At 40.7% G+C, this 22500-nt stretch overlaps 1 long non-coding RNA gene across 1 annotated transcript in view; it reads right to left on the reverse strand.

Moving 5' to 3' along the window:
• The window catches only part of LOC135226116 (uncharacterized), a 334862-nt gene that overhangs the window by 25852 nt on the left and 286510 nt on the right, over positions 1 to 22500 (reverse strand). Inside the window, exon 5 of the long non-coding RNA XR_010317171.1 lies at positions 14206 to 14332. This is a non-coding gene — a long non-coding RNA (uncharacterized LOC135226116). The remainder of the gene's footprint in view (positions 1 to 14205; positions 14333 to 22500) is intronic.

Consider the following 22500-nt stretch of genomic DNA (forward strand, 5'->3'; position numbering starts at 1 on the left):
GTGAGGAACATTGACTGCGTATCGGCTCAGCTGTTCAGCAATCCAGGTCGAATACGTCGATTTTGTGAAGGGAAAACTTACTATTATTTTGTTTGTTTGTATGGTGATTTCACGGTGCATGGAACCAGCGGTTATTCAGAAACGGGTCCAACTGCTTTACGAGACTTCCGAACCACGTCGAGAGTGAAGTTCTATCACCAGAAATGGGAAAACTTACTATACGTGGTGGTTACTCTTTGTTTGTTTGTTTGTTTGTTTGTTTGGTGTTTTTACGTTGCATGGAACCAGTAGTTCTTCAGCAACGGGACCAACGGCTTTACGAGACTTCCGAACCACGTCGAGAGAGAACTTCTATCACCAAAAATGAGAAAACTTACTAGTATACGTGGTGGTTACATTCGTGGCATCGATTTCGTCGATAGTCAAAAATTGAAATGTGCTCATTCATAAAGGCTATTATAATAAAAGATTTAAATTTACTTAGAGAAACTAGGAGCAGTTCATTTCAAGAGATAAAATCGTTAGTTTGTTCTACTCAGTCCTCCAGTGATTGATTTCGAATGGCCTTATCAATATACTTCAATTTAATGGGAGATACTTGACGAAGGTTTATACATAGTCTGAGGCACTTTGAATGGCGGTTCGTCATTATTTCACCGCTTATAACGAATTTGTCTGGTACGACTATAAGAGCAGTAGTAGCATCATTATAAGAAAACTGAAAATTAATATGCTTTGTTCATTATGTTCCCCCAAGAACTCCAACCTAAGTTATCCTAAAATAAACATAACTACTAAATTGAGGCTAAACTCAAATACATACACACACTCACACACACACACACACACAGCACACACACACGCATATATATATATATAATATATGCACGTATATATATATGCATATATATATATATATATATATATATATATATATGCATATATATATCATATGCATATATATATATATATATATATATATATATATATATATATATATATATGCATATATATATGTATATATGTATAACAGAACACGAAAGTTAGCAAGGTGATAAATTCATAAAGTAAAGATATATGCCTCCTTCGTTTATTTTTCCTTCGTGGCATATTATCTTTATATATATATATATATATATAAAATACATAAACATACATATATACTATATATATATCTGTATATATTACTTATGTATATATGTATAATATATAAAACATACGTATATATTACTGCCATTACAAATCACATATGACCCTGAAGTAAATGTAGGTATACTTTTTAAGAGTCAAAACCAAAAACAAACAAGTCTATTGCCCATTACGTAAATCTCCTGGCGTCAAAACCATACCCAACGCCTGTCGATAAGTCATCCAAAGTTAGAAATAATCCCCAAGTCTGAAAATGTAAAACAATATGGTTGTTTTATTTTTAAAGGGGAAGATATTTTTAGACAGGGGTTCAATTCACTGACAGTATCTGGCATCTATAAGGGATGCTTACGTCAGGTACGGAGCGTTCAGTACCCATTCGATGGAACCTTCATTACGCTGTCGGCTATGTGCCACTGCCTCTGTGACATCATGAACGCGCTTTGGCGCTTACGACGTCACATTATTCAACCTTTTTTTAACTAATTTCGCGCAGAAATTCATACTCAGTATTTAGGCCTCATCTTGGATAACGTATGATAGTGTGACTGGCAATATAACGCATACTATATAGACTTTTACTAAGACGTTTTGACAGCTGATGAAGGTCGTAGACAACATTGATAAAGATAAGTGTCCTGCAACCAATCACCCATTTTTTTTTTTTTTTTTTTTTTTACATGATCGTACCATCTTCAAAAATTATTCTCCAACCTATTCATTTACGCCAATCCTTTTACCATTTCTCGTCCGTATCTCCTACAAGGTGTGTGTGTGTGTGTGTGTGTGTGTGTGTGTGTGTGTGTATATATTGTTACGTATGGGCCCGGCCTTGAATGAGGTTCCAATACGTAAACAGGAATAGTTGAGGGAAAAAGAGTAAATTACTTGAACTTACCGTAAAAAGGATTTAAAGTGAACATTTACTCTAGAGGAAAAGGTCGCCAGAAACTCAGCAAATTACTTTACATCTATTTATTTACAAGAAGTTGCTTAACAGCCAGGGTTAAGTAAATGCAACTGGTCCCCACATGGACTAATAATATCTCTCAAGTGGATGATAGCTGCTCAAAATGATATTCACGTAAAAGCTGGTTTCGAATCTTGCGGTAATGCAACCTTCGAGCGAGGAGACTCGACACTGTGACTCAGGGAATCTGGAAAAAGATCCCAGATTAGACAAGATAAAAAGAAAAAAGGACTTCTTGCACAAGTTACGATTATTCAGTTCTCTAACACTGGGGCAAAGGAACTCTAATGTTTCACTGAGGTATGCACTGAAGACTTCATTTGTCTGGGACGATCACACAAGGGAAGCATGCGGCCATAAGGCAGTGAGAAGCACAAAGGGATATTCGTTTGAGGTTGAAGTTTGAAAATGGGGGTGGGAAATAGACACTAGGAGGTAAGGACTGGCAATATGCTGCTTCACAAGACGTACCTGGATGCCATGATCAGTGGATCTTTGTAGAAATGCGGCCTGGCTTTGTCTCAGGTCCTGGGGCTCGGGTGGGCGCGCCAGTAACGCCGTTAGGCCTAAGTGTGGGAGGCTGGTGGTTGGACATCCGTCCGAGGTCACGACTGCAGCCGACTGGAGAAAAGATCGCAGGTGTCTTTCCTGGGTGTTGGGGGGTCAGCTTAACCCCCCCCCCCCCCAATAGCAGGGCAATCCTGGAAGCAGAACATACAGCCAGCAGAGGGTTCACAGGAAAAAGAGCTTAAGATATAGGCCTAAGAAGTACCAGTATGCCTACATCCTTCCCTTTGGGATACGTCTCTAAAGCTGACAATTCTATTTTCCTCTCCCTTCTAACAGGAAAAACTCCCTATCTCTGGCTGGCGTGTTTTTTGTTTCCCGCCTAAAAAAATCAGCTGATATTTGGAGAATATGGCTGCCTTTTTACAAATCAAAATATTTAACTAAATTCTGGGTAGACGAGGAGGTCAATAAACGTAGCAGCTCTCCCTGTTAAGAAGGCATTCACTCCCTTTCGGGCGTGAAGGCCTTGGCTTAAATAAGTTGATCGTCTCGACTACCTAGTTCTCCTACTCTAACCGAAGTTTTTAGAGCAGCGATACAGCTAACTACAGTGGCCTACCTAACTTATAGGTGGAGATGCTAAGTGCACTAACTTATTGGGTTAATATAGTCTAGCCTAAGTAAGAACTACGGGTTGTCTGTGATGACATTCTACTCCACCCCTAGGTAAGGTTACTTGAAAATTCTTTTTGCTACTACCCTAATGCCCTGGTACTAAATCATTAGCCTAACTTACTCAATACAGTTAATTGGAGACGCAATCATTCCAGAGTGTGGTACGCACAGCAGTGATGTGTTGACGGAATTGTTAAAATACATGATGTGAGGTAATGATGCGTGAGGATGATGAGTGGTTAGTGGACCAGGATGGAAATGTAATGAGGTAATTATATTGAAATGAGGGTTAGTATTACCAATTCTAGGGGTTAGAGGGTTAGTTTTACTGGCAGAGATCAGGCTGGCTACCTTCTCTGGGTAGGTGCCAGGATCACTCTGCAAATGAATGTGGCTCTGTACCTCGGGCACAGGTGTCAAGGAGAGCATGTGGCTCTTTTGTTAGTGGGTTATTTGTTACGTCCCTTCTTCTTATTCCTCCAGGGCCTGGCTATACCAGTCCTAGGAGTAGACGGAGGCAACGACTCTGGGTAAGGCAGAAACGCCGTCAGGAGCAGAGGCAGTGGTAGCCTGAGGGATTGCAGGAGAACACCCTACTTTGGTATCTGCAGCAACCGTCGTAGAGTTGGAACCTACTGCAGGGGAGGCCCTCACTCCGGCTGCTGCGACAGCCGTCGTAAGGGTAAGACTCCAGGCTGACTCCTGGTCGGGCAGTTCCTGGTCGTCCAGATGAGGTGAGAATGTGAGGTCTGCCGGAGGTTCATCCTCGGGCGACAGTGGTGAGGGTGAAGAAGACTCATGGACATGGGATTGGCCATGGGCTGCGGTAAGCTCCATGCCTGTTGGAGGATCTCCTGTAGGAGGATCCTTGATTAGGTTAGGCGCCGGCGCTAGCTCAGGGCCAGGCGCAGAGGTCAAGTTCTGTGGTGGCTCTACGTTCAGGCTGGACGGAGCTTGGCACTGCTCAGTGCTGCCAAGTGGCACTGACAGAGTGTTGAGGTCGACTGGACCTATGACTGGTACCGGAGGTGCAATACCTCTCAGCGGGCCCTTGGTCATGGGAGACAGAGGCTCCTGTCTCTTTTGGAAGGCTGAGCCTTGTGGAATCTGGTCAGTGTCCGCTGCTGGTAGTCGGCTAGGGCACCTAAGCCAATTCGTGGAGTGCCCTAGTACATTGCAGGTCTTGCAACGGAACTGTGAATGATCAATCTCCCTCCTTGGTAACGGGGGAGACTGTTGGTGGACGTACTTCCTGGAGGAAGTAGAATTTCGATGACTCCTTGCTTTGGAGTGATTTGACATGGGGTTAGGACCCCTAGGCTTTTTGAAATGAGAGGGAAACTTCATGTCTTGCCCTAGGAGGAGGTCATAACCTCCTGGAATGTAGCTTGCAACTGCAAGGATACAAACTTTGGAGAAGTGAGGTCTGGTGACCCTCAATTGGAAGGTCGGAAGGATCAGTTTAATATGATTGATACCTTCGATGGTGATTAATTGACGTCTATCGACGTTAGCCCCTCGGGGGATTCGGTCTTACCGTATTAGGGAGATTTGAGCACCAGAGTCATCGTAGGCTCTGACATGGCTTGGCGGATAATGGCTTTGGAGGGGTGCGACGGTTATAGGGGCCTTAGCCGGGGGTCCTAGCAAAGAAGGATTGGTAACGGCCATTGCGATGGCAGGAATATTAAAATTTGTGCACCCTCCATAGTTGGCAGACATGTGACCCTTGCGGCCACAGTCACGGCAGAACTTGTTCCGGTACCTCTTCTGTGGCACTGGACGGTAAGGCCGACATGGCCCCACAGGTTGCGAATCTGTGGAGTCACCAAGGCTGGCAGTGTGCTCTGGCACAGGTGAAGAGTCCTCTCTGGCAGTGATTTGAGGTAGGGAGGTTAAGGAATCCTCCGTTGAATCACCCTCGGAAACAAGTCCGGGGTTAACTGGTGGTCTTACCTCTTCCAAAGTGGAGGAGGTAGGCGGTAAAATGGTAAGAGGTTGACCAGAGACGGCAGGACTGTGAGACACAGCGGGTGTAGGGCTGGAAGCTGGCAGAGTGGCTTGAGCTAAGATACTCTCCTTACGGGCCTTCTCCCGCTTGATTTCGAGTTACTGCTCCTTGAGAGCTAGCTCATGCTTTCTCTCTTCTGCTCTTTCCTTCTACTCTGCTTCTTTGGCTTTTCTCTGGTTTTCTTTTTCTTCCCTTTCTTGCAGGCGCATGCATCCTGCTGTGCTTTTTATCCACTGGTCCTGCTGGTCCAGTGTAACCGGCCTCCTTGCCCCAGTTTATAAGGGTTCGGAGCTTCTCTAGCTCTATGGCAAAGAAGTCGCGGGAAGCAGGGGAAGACATTTCCCTTAGGCTGCAGTAGAGGCTCGGACAAAGTTAGAAATAATGGTGGCCAGGAACAGTTCTGGATGGAATGGGAGTGCCTACTGTGTAACGGGGCACTCACTTGGAAAGGGGTTCTGCGACGTGGTAGAGAAAAAGTCTGAAAAGACTGGGTGCTCTGTGGCACTTGGGAAGTGTCCCGTAAGTTGGTGGCACTTCTGGAATGGCACCTTCTGATGAGGCTGAAAATCAAATGGAGTGTGCGGTGTACGTCACCCTTAAGGGCGTTCCTCACTTGGGAGACGCTGGAATGGGCGACCTGTAGGTCCAATACAGGTGCACGGCACTTATGGAGGCGTTCCTTGGTTGTGTGATCCGGGATAGCGGATACACTAATGGAATGGGCATTCCGTAGGACGGACACGCAGGTATAGGGCTAACTGTACATCTGTAAAGGTGCACGGCACTTCAGGAGGCGTTCCTTGGTTGAGTGATCCGGGATAGCGGATACACTAATGAATGGGCGTTCCGTAAGGATGGACACGCAGGTAAATAGCTACCTGTACGTCTGTACAGGTGCAATGGCACTTATGGAGGCGTTCCTTGGGCACTGGTAGCGTACTGGTGTGTCCCGTCGGACGACACTAAATGCAGTATACTCAAGTATACTGAAGAGAAATGGTACTCTGTTCGGGGCAGAGTGTAATGGTGGAGGAGAGAAAGTAAAGGTGGGAGTACTGCAGCAGCCAGTCGATGGACAGTGTCACGAATTAGTGGCACTGTAAAATGGTAAGACCTGACGTGCACTGGTGGTGGCCAGTCCTAGACTGGTAGGCTTCCTTGTCTGGAAGTAATGAAGGTTGCGGTGGCACACTGTGCGGTTTGTGCTTGCGGTATACGCAAGTCTTTTGTGATACAGAAATGAAAAGACCACTCGGGCAACGACAGGTACTGGTAATTTGGAAATGCTCAGTCCTTTGCTGAAGTACTCGATAAATGAGATAAATGCTTGCAAAACTGCAAGGGACACAGGCCCGTATGTATCACGCTCAGTGTAAATGAAAAACACAAGATACTAAATAATTTTAAATGTTAATGTATGGGTAATACTGGACGTAGTACTCTTGGCTTCGTGAATAATAGGTTCTGGTTCTCTCTCTCTCTCTCTCTCTCTCTCTCCGTCTCTCTCTCTCTCTCTGAGAGGGTGAAAATGATATATGATGAACTCCCTTGTTTGTAATTGAACTAATACTTTTAGTTTTAATATGACGCACTTGCGTTAAATTATCTACTTACGTTAACGTTTAATGAAAGAATTGCTTTGGAAAAGGTTTATGAAACAATACCGCACGCTAGCGATGAACCATATTTACGTTTACTGGTAGCGGCTGCACTTATATGAAATGATTGCGTTTTCATATGAAATTTACAAATGCGTTTTACGTTAACAATTCTTGTAATTTTACTGTACTATGAAGATTTACGTTAACTTTACACAAGGTTACTAGGTCCCTGTGACAAGTGAAAATGACGGTAAGGATTTTAAGCTGAAATGTTAGCAAACATTTGTAAATGGAAAAGGTTACGTTAAGTACGAAAGGAAATGAAACCTTCTCTCAGCGAGCGAGTGAGCGATGCTAGGTGAGATGCGTGGTGAGGCGAGCAGAGAGGGTTGGACAGCGTGTCGTTCAAACAGCTGATTTTCTGTAAACGCGGAGGCGATTTACAACACGAAATTCTAATTTTTTATTCAAGATGAATTACGTTAATTTCTCTGGCAGAATGATAGATACTAGTATGAAGATTGATATTATTTACGTTAAAACATCAAGACTTTAGTTACTTTGCTTAAATAATCGAGATAATTCTTAAAAGGATAAAAAAACATGGCTGCGTTGTGCGAAACGAAGGTTGGCTGGGAAAGCGCATGCGCTAAGCTGAGAGAGCTAGCAGGCTAAGCGGTTACCAACACTTGGAATGAAAACTAAGTTAAAATGAATTCCCCTAACATATCACAGACAAAAGAATTGTATACTTCTTTTGCCGTAACTATTAGTAGAACACTCCTAACTAGCTATGCTTTCTAACACAAACAATAAACCCTGGCAAAGCACTTCCTAGTTTGATCTAGTACTTTTTGGCATCTATCTAACATGTGCTCGTGTCTCGTCAGACGAGGACAATGCAAAATAACAGAGAATTCACTCAGCGCTCTGGCCGTTACAATATAATAATATTTCTCACTTAATTAACACTTATTTAAACACTTGTAATAAAAATACTTAAACGTACCTTAAGCTAACATTTGTTATAAAATAATCATATTATATGAATGGGTATACCTTACCATGAGTCAGTGTGTGTCTTCCGCTGCAAGTGTGCTTTGATTTGCGCTTTGTAAAATCATTTACATTTTACGTTTTACAAGGGATAACGCGATTTACAAGCTTTTTAAGCAAGCTAGGTTCGAATCTTCGGCAAGGTCGACATTGTTACATATGGGCCCGGCCTTGAATGAGGTTCCAATACGTAAACAGGAATAGTTGAGGGAAAAAGAGTAAATTACTTGAACTTACCGTAAAAAGGATTTAAAGTGAGGAAAAGGTTGCCAGAAACTCAGCAAATTACTTTACATCTATTTATTTACAAGAGGTTGCTTAACAGCCAGGGTTAAGTAAATGCAACTGGTCCCCACATGGACTAATAATATCTCTCAAGTGGATGATAGCTAGCTCAAAATGATATTCACGTAAAAGCTGGTTTCGAAATCTTGCGGTAATGCAACACTTGCGAGCGAGGAGACTCGGACACGTGACTCAGGGAATCTGGAAAAAGATCCCAGATTAGACAAGATAAAAAGAAAAAAGGACTTCTTGCACAAGTTACGATTATTCAGTTCTCTAACACTGGGGCAAAGGAACTCTAATGTTTCACTGACGTATGCACTGAAGACTTCATTTGTCTGGGACGATCACACAAGGGAAGCATGCGGCCATAAGGCAGTGAGAAGCACAAAGGGATATTCGTTTGAGGTTGAAGTTTGAAAATGGGGGGTAAATAGACACTAGGAGGTAAGGAACTGGCAATATGCTGCTTCACAAGACGTACCTGGATGCCATGATCAGTGGATCTTTGTAGAAATGCGGCCTGGCTTTGTCTCAGGTCTGGGGCTCGGGCGCGCCAGTAACGCCGTTAGGCCTAAGTGTGGGAGGCTGGTGGTTGGACATCCGTCCGAGGTCACGACTGCAGCCGACTGAGAAAGATTGCAGGTGTCTTTCCTGGGTGTTGGGGGTCAGCTTAACCCCCCCCCCCCCCCCAATAGCAGGGCAATCCTGGAAACAGAACATACAGCCAGCAGAGGGTTCACAGGAAAAAGAGCTTAAGATATAGGCCTAAGAAGTACCAGTATGCCTACATCCTTCCCTTTGGGATACGTCTCTAAAGCTGACAAGTCTATTTTCTCCCTTCTAACAGGAACTCCCTATCTCTGGCTGGCGTGTTTTGGTTTCCCGACTAAAAATCAGCTGATATTTGGAGGAATATGGCTGCCTTTTTACAAATCAAAATATTTAACTAAATTCTGGGTAGACGAGGAGGTCAATAAACGTAAAATATATATATATTATATATATATATGTATATATATATATATATATTATATGTATATATATATATATATATATATCTATATATAGAATTTCATATATATTATATATATATATATATATATATATATATATACGTGATATGACTCATATAATGGCTATGTGCGGACAAAAGCACTATACGTTACCAAAGATCGGGAGGTGGGTTTGATGCAGTCTGCAAACAACGAATACCTAGAGCGACAGGTATTTGGATGTGAGAAGCGGCATAAACTTATAGCCTCTTGCGGTGGCGGTGTGGTCTAAGGCTTCATTGTGCGTCCTGGATTTGTAGGTGTCAATGGTTTGTGCCCGTGAGCCAACAAAATCCCTTATCGACTAAAAAAATTCCCCTTCGCATAACATATATGAAAATATATAAACTCTGAGGTAGAGCGAATTAGATATTAAAAGACATTTGCAGCTCGATACATGTATTATTGAATCACAGGTAATGTGATATGACTCATATATATATATATATATATATATATATATATATATATATATATATCTAGTACGCATACATGTATACATATGTATACCTATATTTACATATGTATATATTATTATATGTACACATATAAAAAGTTTGATGTTATAACAGAGTTCCACTGATGATTAATATATATATATATATATATATATATATATATATATATATATATATATATATATATATATATATATATATATTATATATATTAATCATAGTGGAACTCTGTTATAACATCAAACTTTTTATATGTGTACATATAATATATATCATATGTAAATATAGGTATACATATGTATACATGTATGCGTACTATATATATATATATATATATATATATATATATATATATATATGCTTAAAAAATCACTGTAGATTGCACGTGACTTCATAAATAAGCGAATACCACAGGAAAATAATAGTCAGAAATCCAAGCGCTTTCGTCTTTACTCAAACATCGTCAAGGGAGTTTAATGAAGTACAATTGGAGATAAAGGTCTTAGGTACAAACAAGATCAAGAATACCAGATGGTTAATTGTCAAAAGGGTAAAAATTAAAAGAGATAATCCAGGATTTTCGGATATCACACGGTCACAAACCTAACCGAAACTATAAAGTATCTTTACAGTCCAAAACATGTGAAAACTGAATATATTAATTTTGTTGCTTATATTTATCTACAACTTTTTTCATAATGAAAGCATCAAGTTTAAATAAACCAAGACTTAAATTTAGAACATTTCTATTAGTTGACTTGATGAAACAAGATTCAATGATATTCCTTTTAACTGTGTCATTACATGGGATTTGGGCTCTTGCTTGACTCCAGTTAATAGAATGGTCTAAATTTCTCATATGTACGAAGTAATGCATTCGATATTTGCCAAGTTCTCACAGAATATTGATGTTGCTTGAGACGTTGTGAAAGAGATTTACCGGTCTGTCCGTAATAGACTTTATCACACTTTTTGCAAGGAATTTCATATATGCAGCCTGGAAGATCTTTAGGAGAATTTTTTATTATTAAACTCTTGACATTAATATTACTGAAAGTAACATTTATGTTAAATAGCTTTAAAATTCTAGGAATATCTAAAAACCTTTCATCATAGGGTAATTTTAGAATGTTATGTTTGTCATTAGTTGAATAAAATGTTTTTCTAGCTCTTTTCCATGCCACATATATAAAAGTCCTTGGGCATTTAAGTTTCATTGCAATATCATAAATAGTTTTAATTACAGCGTCAATAAACTGCGAGCTACAGACACGTAAAGCCCTTAAGAACATCCCAGACAAAACAGAGAATTTAACATTTTGATGGTGATTGGAGTAGTAATGAACAAAAGAGGCAATGTTAGTTGATTTTCGAAAGACTGAAAAGGTGAAATTTCTATCATTTTTATGGACAGTTACATCAAGAAAATTCAAATTACAATTTCTTTCTTCCTCTACAGTAAATTTTATAGAAGGGGACTAAATTATTGAGATTATTAAGGAATTCCTGGAGATTTTCGTGAACTGGCCAATACAGAAGATATCATCCACATATCTAAACCAAATAACTTTTTGGGGCAAAATTCTTGGTAAGAGTTTTGTCTCAAAAAATTCCATGTAAATATTGCTAAGGACAGGAGATAAGGGATTACCCATAGCCATGCCAAACTTTTGTACAAAAAATTCCCCATTAAAACAAAATTTACTATCTTTGATACATAACCCTATGAGATTAATGAGGTTTGCTACACTTAAGGGAATGTCATGACGTTCTAATTCCTCCTCCAAATATTCAAGTAAGTCATCTACAGGCACTTTTGTAAATAAATGGCTTGTAAAAATTCTTACTCCTTTGGTAGGAAAAATTTCTAACACGAATGTTAAAAACAATGTTGATTTTATAAACAAATTGAATAGTTTAAATTTGAATTTTGATTTTAATATGGTTAGTTGTGATGTTGTCTCTTTATTTACAAAAGTGCCTGTAGATGACTTACTTGAATATTTGGAGGAGGAATTAGATGTGGCATGGAAAAGAGCTAGAAAAACATTTTATTCAACTAATGACAAACTTGAATTTAGTAAGCATAACATTCTAAAATTACCCTATGATGAAAGGTTTTTAGATATTCCTAGAATTTTAAAGCTATTTAACATAAATGTTATTTTCAGTAATATTAATGTTAAGAGTTTAACAATAAAAAATTCTCCCCTAAAGATCTTCCAGGCTGCATATATGAAATTCCTTGCAAAAAGTGTGATAAAGTCTATTACGGACAGACCGGTAAATCTCTTTCACAACGTCTCAAGCAACATCAATATTCTGTGAGAACTTGGCAAATATCGAATGCATTATTCGTTCATATGAGAGATTTAGACCATCCTATTAACTGGAGTCAAGCAAGAGCCCAAATCCCATGTAATGACACAGTTAAAAGGAATATCATTGAATCTTGTTTCATCAAGTCAACTAATAGAAATGTTCTAAATTTAAGTCTTGGTTTATTTAAACTTGATGCTTCCATTATGAAAAAAGTTGTAGATAAATATAAGCAACAAAATTAATATATTCAGTTTTTACATGTTTTGGACTGTAAAGATACTTTATAGTTTCGGTTAGGTTTGTGACCGTGTGATATCCGAAAATCCTGGATTATCTCTTTTAATTTTTACCCTTTTGACAATTAACCATCTGGTATTCTTGATGTTTTGTACCTGAGACCTTTATCTCCATTGTAACTTCATTAACTCCTTGAAGATGTCTGAGTAAGAGACGAAAGCGCTTGGATTTCTGACTATTATTTTCCTGTGGTATTCGCTTATATATATATATATATATATATATATATATATATATATATATATATATTAAAAAATAATAAAATAGAGAGAGAGAGAGAGAGAGAGAGAGAGAGAGAGAGAGAGAGAGAGAGAGAGAGAGAGAGAGAGAGAGAATTTAATAGGCAGAATCTACGGGGATTGAGGAGACTGAAGAAGCTTGGGCAGAATCCAAACTAACGGCATACAGAATAGATCTGTTCTGTTTTCTCCTCAGACTTCCCACCCAAACGGAATAAAAAAAAAACCAACCTCAAGATACAACCCTTAAGGAAATATTTCATTTGACTCTCGGGCCAAAGACACTGAGGTAGTAGCAAATGACCGTCCGGTCCATTGAATTACTATAGAAAAATTTACATAAAAGTATGAACAGGGAGCAGGTCCAACCTTAATACCATCCACTTGAATTAGCGGTTTCTTCGTCTCAGTTTATCGGGCCGCAGGACAAATAAACTGATAAATATAAATATTATAATAGGATTATGAAAAATAAATGTTGATAATTTTTATTAATCGACATTAGTTTGTATGTACAATATAGTTGAGCGCATATATGAATATATAATATATCTTAAATATATATTATATATATATATTCTATATTATATATATGTATATGTCTAATGTATATGTAATTTAATGTATGTATATATTAGATAATTTAATTAAATGTATATATAATATAGTAATATATGTACATATATATATATATATATAATGTATATATATATTAATTAGTATATAATTCAAGCACAATGTCCTTTAATATCTAAATTCACTTTACCTCCCAAATGATATATTTTCATATATGTACCGAAGGGAATTTTTTAGTTGATAATAATTTTCGTCCCCCATGGGATCGAACCACCGTCCAAGTGGACGGGGACGAAATCAGGACAGTCAGTGACGCTATCCAATCAGCCAACATGGGGACGAAAATTATTATCAACTAAAAAAATTCCCTTCACGGTACAGAAAATTATTGAAAATATATCATTTGGGAGGTAAAGTGAATTTAGATATTATTTCTTGTCTGTTGGCTGATTGGATAGCGTCACTGACTGTCCTGATTTCGTCCCCGTCACTTGGACGGTGGTTCGATCCCATGGGGGACGAAATTATTATTCAACTAAAAAATTCCCCCTTCGGTACATATATGAAAATATATCATTTGGGAGGTAAAGTGAATTTAGATATTAAAGGACATTTGTAGCTTGAATTATATATAAATGGATCACGGTTCGATTGATAATTATTCATATATATATATATATATATATATATATATATATATATATATATATATATATATATATACGTATATATATATATACATATATTTATATATATAATTTTATACATATATACACAACGTAGATAAATAATAAAAATAAAAAACATATTCCAGAATTAATAATTCAGCCGAAAGCTACCACGTACTAGACCTAACCTAACCCAGTTAAGCCTAAACAATTGCAAAGGCCTCGTGAACTAATATGAACGCATGCTGCTTAACTCATCCAGAGATTACCATGCAGTTTTCTAGCAACTATCTCTTTATAAAACATCAAATCAACATATATATATATATATACCTTCTTAGAAAGATGGTAATCATAGCGCTGTCACCAAGTCGGTGGGGCGAACGTAACTCTGGTGGGAGTGTTCTGGCTACACTGATTCGACATCTTTTCATCTAGCTACACTGATGACGACACATCTCTGCAAAAAGAGAATGAAAACTCGTACTACATTTTCTGCTATTGCAAACGCTTCATACACTCAAGCCGTTCCTTAACCAGGATATAAGACGAGAAGTGTTTTACGTCATGTTAACGTCCCTAACTTGCTAGATACCAAGCTATACCTACAGAGACTTGTAACGAACCTTCTCAGTGCTATGCAGACAGTATGATATGGTCTAAATCTACACAAAGCATGTAGAGATAACTACTCTTAACTTCTGATACTCTTTCTAACTTCTTGGGTGAAAATCAGTCTGAAACCTCTTTCCATACCAAACTTTCTGAAACTTCTCCCGGGCGAAGCTGTGTGTGTGCATTCAAGTATATATGATATCAACAAAATTAAGTAGTATTAAATACCAGAGAGTTAATCATATCACGATATGCACACGAATTTAATTCCTTAATGAAATCTCAAATACCTTTCCCTCGTGACCTTGGGGACATTGTCAGTGCATATTATGATCCCAGCAAAATAAACTTCACTGTTTAGTGAGTTTACACACACACACACACACACACACACACACCACATACACACACACACGTCTACGTGAAGCCAGACATATTCACAAGCACAAGAGGGTAATCAGAATAAATGTGCATTTACCCATACGCGTGTTAAAATACAATTTGAAAATATATGCACATGCACACGCACTCATATTCAAAAGTTTCCTCATACGGATGAAAGTGTGCGACACGTTTTCTGGTGATCACCCATCCGAGAATTGTCCAAACTAAGTTAACTTTACTTCATTGGTTCTCCAATTCACTGGTTCTCCACTCATGCAAGAACTGACCACATCAAAATTATGGCTGGCCAGTCGAAGGAATGGATTGAAATTTGATTGAACAGGTCCCAATAAAAACTCATTCCATGAATAGTAATTCATTCTCAGCATTTCATTAACCTCCGTCACGATGCGCTCTCGTCCGGAAGTCCTATTCGAATAAGAGTGCATTGCAATAACCTTTGAGTACGATCTATGTTCCCGCCCCGCTTCAATTGTCCAACATTATCCAAGCATTTGATTAATATGGCTTGATGGCTGAAAGATCACTCAATGCTTTGCGGGAATAAATTGCAGAAGACGGGGCAGACATAATTCGTCATCCTTCGCAATAACATGATGATGCCATGCGTCTTATTAAATCTAAACTGAGGGAGGGGGGTTGGGGAAGGGAGGGGAGGGGGAGAAGTCCGGAGACGGGGGGTTAGTCCAGGAAAGGGAGGGGGGTAGTCATGAGAGGGGGGGAGCAGGAGAAGGAGAGGGAAGGAGTAGGTCTGACTGCATTTTCAAGGTACAAAAATCTATGTCAGACATGGGTACATCGTTGAATTGAACTGAATTGAATATAGAATTTAGGCCAAGCACTGGGACCTGATAGGTCATTCAGCGCTGAAATGGAAATTGACAGTAAAAGGTTTGAAAGACGTAACAGGAGGAAAACCTCAACGCGGTTGCACTATGAACCAACTGTTAGGTGAGGGTGGAAAGTAAGATGGAAGTAGTAAAAGGAACGGAAGTGGTTGCAGCTAGGGACCTAAGGAAGGAACGCTGCAAAGAACCTAAGTTATGCCTACAGTGCATCGCATGAGGTCCACTGACGGTACTAACCTAACCTTCTGTTAAGGCATACCAGTGTCTTACCTACCAGACTATCGTCACTTAACCAAGCCAAACCTTCTGTTAAGGCATACCAGTGGCTTACCTACCAGACTATATTCACTTAACCAAGCCCAACCTTCTGTTAAGGCATACCAGTGGCTTACCTACCAGACTATATTCACTTAACCAAGCCTAACCTTCTGTTAAGGCATACCAGTGGCTTACCTACCAGACTATCGTCACTTAACCAAGCCTAACCTTCTGTTAAGGCATACCAGTGGCTTACCTACCAGACTATCGTCACTTAACCAAGCCTAACCTTCTGTTAAGGCATACCAGTGGCTTACCTACCAGACTATCGTCACTTAACCAAGCCAAACCTTCTGTTAAGGCATACCAGTGGCTTACCTACCAGACTATCGTCACTTAACCAAGCCTAACCTTCTGTTAAGGCATACCAGTGGCTTACCTACCAGACTATCGTCACTTAACCAAGCCCAACCTTCTGTTAAGGCATACCAGTGGCTTACCTACCAGACTATCGTTTCAAGGCTTAACACAAGCCTAAACCTTCTGTTAAGGCATACCAGTGGCTTACTCCTACCTTCAGACTATCGTCACTTAACCAATCCTAACCTTCTGTTAATAAGCATAACCAGTGGCTTACCTACCTAGACTATCGTCACGTAACCAAGCGTAACCTTCCTGTTAAGGCGATACCAGTGGCGGTTACCTACCAGACGATCAATCACTTTAGCCAAGCCCAACCTTCTGTTAATGGCCATACCAGTGGCTTACCATTACCAGACTATCGTCACTTAAACAAAGCCAACCTTCTGTTAAGGCATACCGTGTCTTACCTACCAGACTATCATCACTTAAAACAAGGCCAAACCTTCTGTTTAATGGCATACCAGTGGCTTACCTACCACGACCTCGTAATTCACTTAACCACGCCCAACCGTCTGTTAAGGTATATCCAGTGGCTTTACGCTACCAACCCAAGACTATCGTCACGTTAACCACCAAGCCCACCTTAACTGTTCATTGCCATTACCAGTGGCTTACCGCTACCAGATCTATCGTTCACTTAAGCTTCCAAGCCGCCAACCTTCTGTTAAGGCATACCAGTGGCTTACCTACCAAACTGACTAGTTCACTTAACCAGCCACCTTCCACCTTACCAAGCCCAACCTTCTGTTAAGGCATACCAGTGGCTTACCTACCAGACTATATTCACTTAACCAAGCCCAACCTTCTGTTAAGGCATACCAGTGGCTTACCTACCGACTATCTTGTTTACTTAACCATCCCACCTTCTGTTCCAATCCCGGCATACCAGTGGCCTTCACCTACCAGACTATCGTCACTTAACCAAAGCCTAACCTTCTTTTAAGCTTAATCCAGTGGCTTACTACCTGAACCTTAATCCGTCACCTTAATAACCAAGCCCAACCTTCGTTAATGCCATACCCAGTGCTTACCTAACCAACTATCGTCTTAAACCAAGCCCAACCTTCTGTTAACGGCACTACCAGTGGCTTACCCTCTTACCAAGACTATCGTCACTTAACAGAAAGCCGCAACCTTCTGTAAGGCATAACCAAGTTGTCCTAAAGTAACCAGACCATCGTTCCACCTTACCAGCCCACCTTCTGTAATTGCATACCAGTGGCTTACCTTACCAGAGTATATTCCACCTAACCAAGGCCCAACCTTCTGTTAAGCCATAGCCTTAGTGTTCTTACCTACCAGGACTAATCGTTCACTTAACCAAGCCCAGCCTAACTTCCGTTAAGGAAGGCATACCAGTGGCTTACCTACCAGACTATCGTCACTTAACCAAGCAGAATACCTTCTTTAAGGCATACCAGTGGCTTTACCTACAGGACTATCGTACTTAACCAAGCCAAACCTTCTGTTAAGGCCAATACAGTGGCCTTAAAAACCTACCAGACTATCGTTCAAACTTAACAAGGCAAACCTTCTGTTAGCCATACAGTGGCATACTACCAGGACCTATCGTCACTTAACAAGCCTAACCTTCTGTTAAGCATACCAGTGGCGTACTACCAGGACTAATCCAAATCACTTAACCAAGCCCAACATTCTGTAAGGCCAGACCAGTTGGCTACCTACCAGACTTAATCGGTCACTTAACCAAGCCAAACTCTGTTAAGGCCATACCAGTGGCCTTACCATACAAGACTAATCATCAACTTAAACCAAGCCAAACCCTTCCGTTAAGGCTATACCAGTTGCTTACATACCAGACTTAATAGGTCAATAACAAGCCAACCCTTCTGATCAGGCATTACCAGTGGCACCTACCAGACTATATTCACTTAACAGCCCAACCCTCTGTTAAGGGCATTAACCAAGGTGTTACCCCCCCCATTACCAGTGACTTAATCCGTTACGTACAAGGCCCAACTTCTGTTAAGGCTAACCAGTGGCTTAACCTACCAGACTATATTTCACTTAACCAAGGCCAACCTTCCACTTACCAAGCCAACCTTTCCGTTAAGGCTACAGTGGCTTACCTACCGGACTATATTACTTAACCAGCCCACCTTCTGTTAAGGCCAATACCAGTGGCCTTAACCTTACCAGACTATATTTCACTTAACCAAGCCCAACCTTCTGTTAAGGCCATACAGTGGCTCACCTACCCAGGACTATCGGTCCACTTAAACCAAGCCCTTTAACCTTCTGTTAAGGCATACCAGGCTTACATACCAGACTATCGTCACTTAACCAAGCCCATCTTCTGTTAAAGGCCATACCAGTGGCCCTTAACCTTACCAGACTATCGTCCCTTAACAGGCCCAACCTCTGTTAAGGCATACCAGTGGCCCTTACCTACAGACTTATATTCAATAAACAAGCCCAACCTTCTGTTTAGGGCATACCCCCCCATGTGTCTAACTACAGGACTATAGTCATTAACCAAGACCAACCTTCGTTAAGGCCATTACCAGTGGCTTAACCTACCAGGACTATATTCCAACTTAACCAAGCCCAACCTTCTGGTAAGCCATACCAGTTTGGCTTACTACCAGAACTAATTCACTAACCAAGCAAGCCTAACTTCTGTTAAGGCATTAAACCAGTGGCTTAACTAACAGACTAATCCGACACTTACACCAAGCCTAACCTTTTGTTAAGGGATACCAGTGGCTACTACCATTTATATCGTCACTTAACCAAGGCCAACCTTTGTTAGGCCATACCAGTGCTTACCTAACAGACTATATTCACTTAACCAAGCCCAACCTCTGTTAAGGGCATACCAGGTGTCCTAACTACCAGACCTAATCCGTTCCACTTAACCAAGCCCAACCTTCTGTTAAAGGATACAGTGGCTTACCAGACCAGATTATATTCACTTACCAAGCCAACTTCTGTTAAGGGCATTACCGGGCTTACCTTACCAGACTTATATTCATTAACCAAGCCAACCTTCGTTAAGGATTACCAGTGGCTTAACTACCAGACCTAATCGTTCACTTAACCCGCCCAACCTTTGTTAAGGGATACCAGTGGCTACCTACCAGACTATCGGTCCAACTTAAACCAAGCCCAACCTTTGTTAGGCATACCAGGGCTTACCTAACCAGACTATATCAACTAACCAAGCCCAACCTTCTGTTAAGGTCCAATACCAGTGTCCTAACCTTACCAGCCTATCGTTTCAACTTAACCAAAGGCCCAACACTTCTGTTAAGGCCAATACCAGTGGCCCTAACCTTACCAAGACTTATATCACTTAACCAAGCCCAACTTCGTTAAGGCCAATACTCAGTGGCCTACCTTACCAGGAATATATTCACTAACCAAGGCCTTAACCTTCTGGTTAAGGCATACCAGGGGCCTTACCTACCAGACTATGGTCCACTTAACCAAAGCCCAACCTTCTGTTAAAGGCATAACAGTGGCTCTTATCTACCTACCAGACTTAATATTCAATTAACCAAGCCCAACATTCTGTTAAGGCCTTACCAGTGGCTTAACTACCAGGAATATATTCACTTAACCAAGCCCAACCTTCTGGGTTAAGGCATACCAGTTTGGCTTACCTACCAGATCTATATTTCATTAACCAAGGCCTAACCTTCTGTAAGGCCAATACCAAGGGGCCGTACCTTACCAGACTATATTCACTTAACCAAGCCAACCTTCTGTTAAGGCATCAGTGCTTACCGACCAGACTATATTCACTTAACCAAGGCCAAACCTTTCTGTTAAGGGCATACCAGTGGCTACCTTAAAAAAAATCAGACTATCGTCACTTTAACCAAGGCCCTAACCTTTCTGTTAAGGCATACCAGGGTGGCTTACCTACCGACTAGTCGTCACTTAACCAAGCCCAAACCTTTAGTTAAGGCCATACAGTGGCTCACCTACCAGACTATATTCACTTACCAAGCCCAACATTCTTGTTAAGCAGACAGGGCTACCTACAAGACTATATTCACTTAAACCAAGCCAAACTTCTGTTAAAGGCATACCAGTGTACCTACCAGACTATCGTCACTAACCAAGCTAACTTCTGTTAAGGCATACCAGTGGATTACTACCAGACTATCGTCACTAACAGCCAAACTTTGTTAAGGGATACCAGTGCTTACCTACCAGAATATATTCACTTACCAAGCCAACCTTCTGTTAAGGCATACCAGTAGCTTACCTAACAAGACTATATTCACTTAACCAAGAAAAAAACCCCAAGCTTCCACTTACCAGCCCACCTTCTGTTAAGGCATAACCAGTAGGTCACCTACCAGACTATCATCACTTAACAAGCCTAACCTTCATGTTAGGCATTACCAGTGGCTTACCTACCAGACTACGTCACTTAACAAGCCAAACTTCTGTTAAGGCATACCAGTGGCTACCACCCGACTATCGTCACTAACAAGCCTAACCTCTGTATTAAGGCATACCAGTGGCCTACCTTTCAGACTATCATCACTTAACCAAGCCTAACCTTCTGTTAAGGCATACCAGTGGCTTACCTACCAGACTATCGTCACTTAACCAAGCCTAACCTTCTGTTAAGGCATACCAGTGGCCTACCTTTCAGACTATCATCACTTAACCAAGCCTAACCTTCTGTTAAGGCATACCAGTGGCCTACCTTTCAGACTATCATCACTTAACCAAGCCTAACCTTCTGTTAAGGCATACCAGGCTACTTTCAGACTATCATCACTTAACAAGCTAACCTTCTGTTAAGGCATACCAGTGGCCTACCTTTCAGACTATCATCACTTAACCAAGCCTAACCTTCTGTTAAGGCATACCAGTGGCCTACCTTTCAGACTATCATCACTTAACCAAGCCTAACCTTCTGTTAAGGCATACCAGTGGCTTACCTACCAGACTATATTCACTTAACCAAGCCTAACCTTCCGTTAAGGCATAACAGGGCTTACCTACAGGGACTATCATCACTTAACCAAGCCTAACCTTCTGTTAAGGCATACCAGTGGCCTACCTTTCAGACTATCATCACTTAACCAAGCCTAACCTTCTGTTAAGGCATACCAGTGGGCCTACCTCAGGACTATCACACTAACAAGCCTAACCTTCTGTTAAGGCATACAAGTGGCCTACCTTTCAGACTATCATCACTTAACCAAGCCTACGTCTGTTAAGGGAATACCAGTGCCTACTTTCAGACTATATTCACTTAACAAGCCTAACTTCTGTTAAGGCATACCATTGGCCTACCTTCAGGACTATCATCACTTAACCAAGCTAACCTTCTTTAGCATACCAGTGGTTACCTACCAGACTATATCATAACCAAGCCTAACCTTCCGTTAAGGCATACAGTGGCTACCTCCAGGATATCTCACTTAACCAAGCCTAACCTTCTGTTAAGGCATACCAGTGGCCTACCTTTCAGACTATCATCACTTAACCAAGCCTAACCTTCTGTTAAGGCATACAGTGGTCTTTACTACGCCAGAACTATCCGGTCACTTAAACCAAGCCTAACCTTCGTTGGAAGGCAACCAGTGGCCTTACCTAACAAGTAACTATAGGTCACCTTAACCAAGCATTAACCTTCCGTAAGGGCATAACCAGTGGCTTTACCTACCAGACTATTGTTACTTAACCAAGCCCTAAACCTTGTTAAGGCATACAGTGGCTTACTTACGAGATAATCGTCCACTTAACCAAGCCTAACCTTGCGTTAGGCAACCAAGTCGCTTACCTACCAGACTATCGTCAACTAACACCAAAGCCTACCTTCCGTAGCATTAACAATGGCGTTACCTACCAGACTCTCGCTCACTTAACCAAGCCTAACCTTCCGTTATAGGCATACCAGTGGCTTAACCTAACCGAGACTATTTCGTCACTTAACCAATCCTAAACCTTCTGGGTTAGGGGATGATACCACTAGGCCATCTTCAACCCAGTATCATCCATCACCCATCCTAGCCTACCCTTACATAACTATATCTCATCATGCCTAACATTTTACCTTATCACACTATATATGAACTTGTCTACTGAA

This window comes from Macrobrachium nipponense, chromosome 14, assembly GCF_015104395.2.
Source record: "Macrobrachium nipponense isolate FS-2020 chromosome 14, ASM1510439v2, whole genome shotgun sequence".
NCBI classification, from domain to species: Eukaryota; Metazoa; Arthropoda; class Malacostraca; order Decapoda; family Palaemonidae; genus Macrobrachium; species Macrobrachium nipponense.